This window comes from Penaeus vannamei, chromosome 15, assembly GCF_042767895.1.
Source record: "Penaeus vannamei isolate JL-2024 chromosome 15, ASM4276789v1, whole genome shotgun sequence".
In the NCBI taxonomy this organism is placed as follows: Eukaryota; Metazoa; Arthropoda; class Malacostraca; order Decapoda; family Penaeidae; genus Penaeus; species Penaeus vannamei.
In genome coordinates this window covers 31839818-31847317 of record NC_091563.1, presented here as the reverse complement: position 1 = coordinate 31847317, position 7500 = coordinate 31839818, and the positions used below count along the sequence as shown (strand labels likewise).

The following is a 7500-nucleotide window of genomic DNA, read 5'->3' as shown; positions in this document are numbered from 1 at the left end:
CATATGCATTTACTGTTCATGCTGAAAAATAAGAAATAACCTTTCTAAACTTTAGGAAATATATGACATGTCTATCAATACACAGAGACTGCGATAGAAAATAATTTCTAAATTTCATACCTTTCATAAAAACCCTCTTCTTTGTGTACATCAGAAGGGTGAAGAGGAGGAGTAGAGAGAGACAGTATCTTTCGTTGTTCTGTGTGAGGTTGACGTGTGCCTCGTGTTTCTCCCTGTCGCCGTTTGATGTCGCTTTACGTCGCATTTTTCGGTTGTCCTCTTCTCTTCCACAGTATCCTCACTATGCATCTGTTGCTACACACACGCGCACACAGCATTACGTATAAACAGACATACACCACACACACACAAACACAGACACTAGTGTATATATATACATATATTTATATATATGCATACATATGTTTGTGTACATATACATACATACATATATATGTGTGTGTGCATTTATATATACATTCAAATATATGTATATATGTATACACATAAACAAATGAATATATATATATATATATATATATATATATATAAACATATATAAATATGTGTGTGTGTGTAGATAGATACCCACATACACACATATATACACCACACACACACATATATATACAAATATATGCATATGTATATAAAGATAGAAATAGATTGATAGATTGATGTGGATATGCACACACATACATACATACATACATACTTATATATATATATATATATATATATATATATATATATATATATATATATATATGTATGTGTGGGTGTGTGTGTGTATATATATAAACAGATAGATGACTATAATGATTAAAAGATTGAAAGATTCATATGGTTATATACATATTTATATATAAATATATGTATATTGATATATATATATATATATATATATATATATATATATATATATATATATGTAAGTATACGAATATATATGTTAATGTAACACATATACATGCAATTATACACACACACACAAATGCACACACACTTACACAAACACACACACACAAATACACATACACACAAACAAACACACACACACACACACACACAAACACACACACACACACACACACATATATATACATATATATATATATATATATATATATATATATATATATATATGTGTGTGTGTATGTGTGTGTGTGTGTGTGTGTGTGTGTGTGTGTGTGTGTGTGTTTGTGTGTGTGTGTGTGTGTGTGTGTTTGTGTGTGTGTGTGTGTGTGTGTATGACATATGTACACTCATACATTCCCGTTTTTTTTTCTCTCTCTTTTTTTTTATGTCGTATTCTCTTTCTTAATCGTTCTTTAGCCGGTTTGTTGAAATTGTGCGGGGCCCGACCCAGTGAATATTTATTGTATGGACGTGGATATATACCGAAATAAATGTATATCTATCAGTTTATACATGCATATATACCCTATAAATAGATAAATATACATCTATTAGATAGATAGATCGATGTATATCTGTTAAATAGTTATGCATCTATTTCTAAGTGTATGCATGTCTGTATATATGCACATTAATTAGGTCAGTCCTGGCACAAATTTGACAAGCCGACCGATTTATTATTATTATTGTTATTTTATCTTTTCCATTATACGGGCTATTATATACGCTATCATCATCATCAATACATTCGACTCATCACACACAAAACAATGTATGCTTCCTTCTCCCTCTCCCTCTATTCATCTTTCCTTCTGTTACTGCTATGATGTATAGTTGGTATGCCTACATACTATTAAATAGTAGAAAAAAAAAGTGTAGTTTTTGTTCTCATCGGGAATCGAACCCGAGCTCACCTGATTCAGAGTCAGTCGTGCTGACCACTGCACCATGAGAACTTATTTATATTTCTATATATAAATATATATATATATATATTTTATATATATATACATATATATATATTTTTTATATATACATATATATATATATATATATATATATATATATATATATATGTGTGTGTGTGTGTGTGTGTGTGTGTGTGTGTGTGTGTGTGTGTTTATACACACATAACATACATACATACACACACACACACACACACACACACACACACACACACACACACATATATATATATATATATATATATATATATATATATATATATGTTTATCAGTTAATAATGGCTTATCTGTAATATCTGAATATACATTTGTTAATATATTTTGAAATTAAATATTACTCTTCTGTCCGTTTATTTGGAATTTCCTTTATCATTCGTATCGACAGAAACAAAGCGACGAAATGAATACAATTAAAAAACAAATAAAAAAAATCCTAACCCAAAATGGGCCTTCAGGTGATTCCAGAGAGAGAGAGAGAGAGAGAGAGAGAGAGGGAGAGGCAGAGAAGAGAGAAAAAAGGCACATGGAGAGGAGAGAGAGAGACGAGTACAAAGAGAGAAGAGAGACAGACGAAATCAAGCAAAACTTTAAAATACAGACGAAAAAAAGAAAACACAACAAAACAAAAAACAAGCAAACATTAAGAAAATAATAACCTCAAAGCCATCACATCAAAAATACGCATAGTTGTCAGTACACGGCATTAGACAACAACAAACCTGGACACAACAGATCTTTTCCCTGTTAAATTACCTTTCTCTTCAGTTATCCTGACCTTGTATCTGTGACACACGATTCTGCCTTACTCTTCTTACTCTTCTGCGATATACGCTTCCGTTGTCTTGCCCAAATTTGGTCATTTTGATCCTGTAAGATCATATGAAATTAGAAGAAAAATCTTGAATGTACGCTTTTTGATACGTGAGTGAGAGGTTCCTACACACTGACATACAATCATAAATGAAGACACACACACACACCTGAATAGATCTTTACTACTTTTGTTATTCCCTTATATTACTCAAGAATTATTTTCGTACAGTCATGTCTTTTTTTTTTTCTTTTCTTTTTTATGATTCTCTCTATGGACACATATCCTTTGGCCGGTTTGCTAAAATTGTGCGAGGCCCGACCCAATGAATATTAATAATATCTAACGGATAGCTAGATAAATGTATATCAAGGAATTTGTACATATATCTGCATGTCTTACGTATTCAATGAAGTGCTACAATCTAAAGTTCCGAAACTGTACTAAATAAGACGACAGAGGGAGAGAGAGAGAAAAGAAGAGAGACGAAGACATAGAGAGGAGAGAAACAGATAGAAATAGAGGGAAATTGGAAGACAGAGAGAGAGAGAGAGAGAGAGAGAGAGAGAGAGAGAGAGAGAGAGAGAGAGAGAGAGAGAGAGAGAGAGAGAGAGAGAGAGAGAGAGAGGAATAAAATTCTTCCTCCTTTTTCCTTCTACATCCTATGAGTGGTGACTTTTTACATGCATTGCCTATTTTACGTATTCAATGAAGTGCTACTATTTAAAACCGAAATTTCACTGAAGAAGATACTGGTCAGACGAGAGAGAGAATCAAAAATAAAGAGGGAGACAGATACAGAAGGAGAGAGAAAAAGGGAGAGGAGAAACACAAAGAACAAGGAAACACGAAGAAATTAACCAAAATAACCTGTGTCATGACATCCAAACACCGCGCATAGTTATCAGTACACGACATATACACAACAATAAACTATTCGCTCTTTGGCAAGTAAATGAAATTGGATTATATTAGAACACAGGACCTCCATATTAGAGAGAGAGAGAGAGGGGGGGGGGAGGTGGATTAGTCAGACGAACGGAGACAAAGACAGACAGCAGCAAAGGCAAGAATAGAGAAAAGAGGTGGGGGGAGAAAGTCAGACTGAAAGAGAATAGCAAAGAAAATGAGAGAAAGGGAGAGAGAGAGATAGAAGACATACAAAATCAGACAGACAAAGAGACATATACAGAGAGAGAGAGAGAGAGAGAGAGAGAGAGAGAGAGAGAGAGAGAGAGAGAGAGAGAGAGAGAGAGAGAGAGAGAGAGAGAGAGAGAGAGAGAGAGAGAGAGAGAGAGAGAGAGAGAGAGAGAGAGAGAGAGAGAGAGAGAGAGAGAGAGAGAGAGAGACCTCTTCCTGTAATAATAAGTTCTCATGGTGTAGTGGGCAACACGACTGACGCTGAATCAGGAGACCTCGGGTTCGATTCCCGATGTGAACATAATTTTTTTTTTTTTTTTTTTTTTTATTTGATAGCATGTAGGCATATCATAAACTATAAATAATAACAGAGACACAGAGGAAAGATAGGGAGAAAGAAGCATACATTGTTTTGTGTGATGTCGGATGTAGTGATGATGGTGATTGTCCAAGTTTATTGTTGTCTAAATGTACTGATAACTCGTTTCGATGTTATTACGGTTAGTTTCTTGATGTTTGTTTTTTATTTCTTATTTTTGAGCAAATTCGGGCGAGACAACTGAAGCATGTATCACAGAGCGAAGGGTAAGGCAGAATCGTGGGTGTTATAGATACAAGGTCAGGATAATTGAACAGAAAGGTAATATGAAAGGGAAAACACATGTTGTGTACAAGTTTCTTGTTGTGTTGAGACAAGCAAAAGCGAGCTGACAATTAATAGGATGATGCAACGATTGCTTAGGTTAGATAATTGTATGTATATGTGTGTGGTGTATATTTGTCTGTGTATTTGTCTATTTGCTCATTTATCTATGCACACACATATATATTCATATATATATATATATATATATATATATATATATATATATATATATATATATATATATATCCCTCTGTGCGCGTGTGTGTAGCAATTGAGCATAATGTAGCATAGAGAGGATACTGTGGAAGAGAAGAGGACAACCGAAAAATGCGACGTAAAGCGACATCAAACGGCGACAGGGAGAAACACGAGGCACACGTCAACCTCACACAGAAAAAAGGAAATACTGCAGTAAAGTGAAAAATGAAGGAGAAAATGATTTTATTTATTCCTCTCTCTCTCTCTCTCTCTCTCTCTCTCTCTCTCTCTATATATATATATATATATATATATATATATATATTTCCCTCTCTCTCTCTCTTACTTTCCCTCTATCTCTCTCTTCTCCTCCTCCGTCACCTCTTCACCCTTTTGATGTATACAAAGCAGAGGATTTATAATAAACGTAACGAGGTGGGGGGTGGGGGTCAGACTGACAGACAGTAGGAGAGAGAGAGAGAAGAAAAGACAAGGAGAGAGAGAGAGAAGGAAAAACAAGGAGAGAGAAGACATACACAGACAGAGAGAGAAAGAGTTCGGGTTCGATTCCCGTTAAGAATAATAATAGAGCTTATTTTTATTTTTGATACTATGTAGGCATATCCTCAAGTATAAATCATAACAGTGACAGAGAGAAAGATAAGGAGAGGGAAAAGGAAGCATGCATTGTTTTGTGTGTGGTGAGTCGGATGTAGTGATGATGATAATATGTATAATAGTGCGTATAGTGCATGACCCAATTAATGTGGAAATAGAAAGAGAAAGACAGAGACAAAGGCAGTAGCAGAGACAAGGAGAGAGAGAGAAAGAGAGGCAGTAGCAGAGACAAGGAGAGACAGAGAAAGAGAGGAAGTAGCAGAGACAAGGAGAGAGAGAGAGAAAAAAAACATACAGAGCTAGATATACGAACAGGCATATACAGTCGAACAGAGAGATAGAAAGAGAAAACGAGAGACAGAGAGAGAGAAAGAGAGGAACGAGAGGGAAAGGGAGAGATAAAGAGAGAGATAGAGATAAAGATGGAGACAGTAGCAGAAACAGAGAGAAAGAGAGAGAGAGAAGACATACAGAGCCAGGCAGACGAACAAACATACACAGGCAGAGAGAGAGAGAGAAAGATTATTTTATAAAGATAAAGCTTCCACTTCTCTATAATACGTTCTCATGGTGTAGTGGTCAACACGACTGACTCTGTATCAGGAGAGCTCGGGTTCGCTTCCCGATGAGAACAATTATTTATCTTTTTTTCAGTGATAGAGAAAGATACGGAGAGGGAGAAGGAAGCGTGCATTGTTTTGTGTGTGATGAGTCGGATGTAGTGATAATGATGATAGTGTGTATAATGGTGCGTATAATGGTAGAGATAAAAAATCAAGATAATCGGCTGGTTTGTTAAAATTGTCTGAGGCCTGACCAAATGAATGCGGAAATAGAAAGAGAAATAGAGATAGAAACAGGAGCAGAGACAGGGAGAGAGAGAGAAAAAGAGAGAGAGATGACATACAGAGCCAGATAGACGAAAAGACATATACAGTCTAAGAGAGAAAGAGAAAGAAAAAAAGAGAGACAGGAGTAGAGAGAGAAAGAGAGGAGCGAGAAAGAGGAAAGAGAAAGAGAAAGAAAGAGATAGAGATAAAGAGAGATACGATAGCAGAAACAGAAAAGACACACAGAGCCAGACAGACGAACAGGCAAAGGGAGAGAGAGAGAGAGAGAGAGAGAGAGAGAGGGAGAGAGAGAGAGAGAGAGAGAGAGAGAGAGAGAGAGAGAGAGAGAGAGAGAGAGAGAGAGAGAGAGAGAGAGAGAGAGAGAGAGAGGATAGATTATATTTTCCTATTAATAACTTCTCATGGAGTATTGGCCAACACGACTGACTCTGAATCAGAAGAGCTTGGGTTTCGATTTCTGGTGAGAACAAGATTTTTTTTTTTTTTTTTTTTTTTTTTTTTGAGTATGTAGGCATCACCTATAAATCATAGCAGTGACAGAGAAAACAAAAATAAAGAGAGGGAAAGCGAAAGGGAGAAGGAAACATACATTGTTTTGTGTGATTAGTCGGATGTAGTGATGATAATAGTGATAAAAAAATCAAGATAATCGGCAGGTTTGTCAAAATTGTGTGAGGCCTGACCCAATTAATGTGCATATATACGGACATGCATACCTGCAAAAATAGATGCATATCTAGCTAATAACTATACACTTATTTATCTATTTATCCGGTAGATATGGATGTCTAGACTGATAAATATGTATTTATTTCAGGATATATGCATTGGGTTTTATCTATTTTATTTTATTTTTTATAATCAAGGGCAATATAATGATACGGGACACTGCTGGTATATACGATGATAATTCTTGAGACAAATAAGTAAAAGAGAGAGAGAGAAAGAGAGACAGTAGCAGAGACATATGAGAGAGAGAAGACATGCAAAGTCATACAGACGAACAGAGAGAGAGAGAGAGAGAGAGTAGCAGAGACTGGGAGAGATAGAGAAATTAACAGAGATAAGGAGAGAGAGGGAGAGAGAAGACATAAAGAGCAAGATAGTCGAACAGACATATACAAGCAGTGAGAGAAAGAGAAAGAGAGGCAGTAGAAGAGACAAGGAGGGAGAGAGAAATACAGGCAGAAAGAAAGAGAGAGAAAAAAATAATTTGAATAGGTATAGTTTTAGTAGCAGAGACAAAAAGAGAGATAGAGAGAGATAGTGGCAGAGACAAGGAGAGAGAGAAAGGGAAGAAGACATACAGAGCCAGACAAACGAACAGACATATACAGGCAGAGAGAGAGA

At 35.6% G+C, this 7500-nt stretch overlaps 1 non-coding gene across 1 annotated transcript; it reads right to left on the bottom strand.

Moving 5' to 3' along the window:
* Positions 1–1801: 1801 nt before the first annotated feature.
* TRNAQ-CUG (transfer RNA glutamine (anticodon CUG)) lies at positions 1802–1874 on the bottom strand. The gene has a single exon. It is a non-coding gene; the product is annotated as a tRNA-Gln (tRNA).
* Between the last annotated feature and the right edge of the window lie 5626 nt (positions 1875–7500).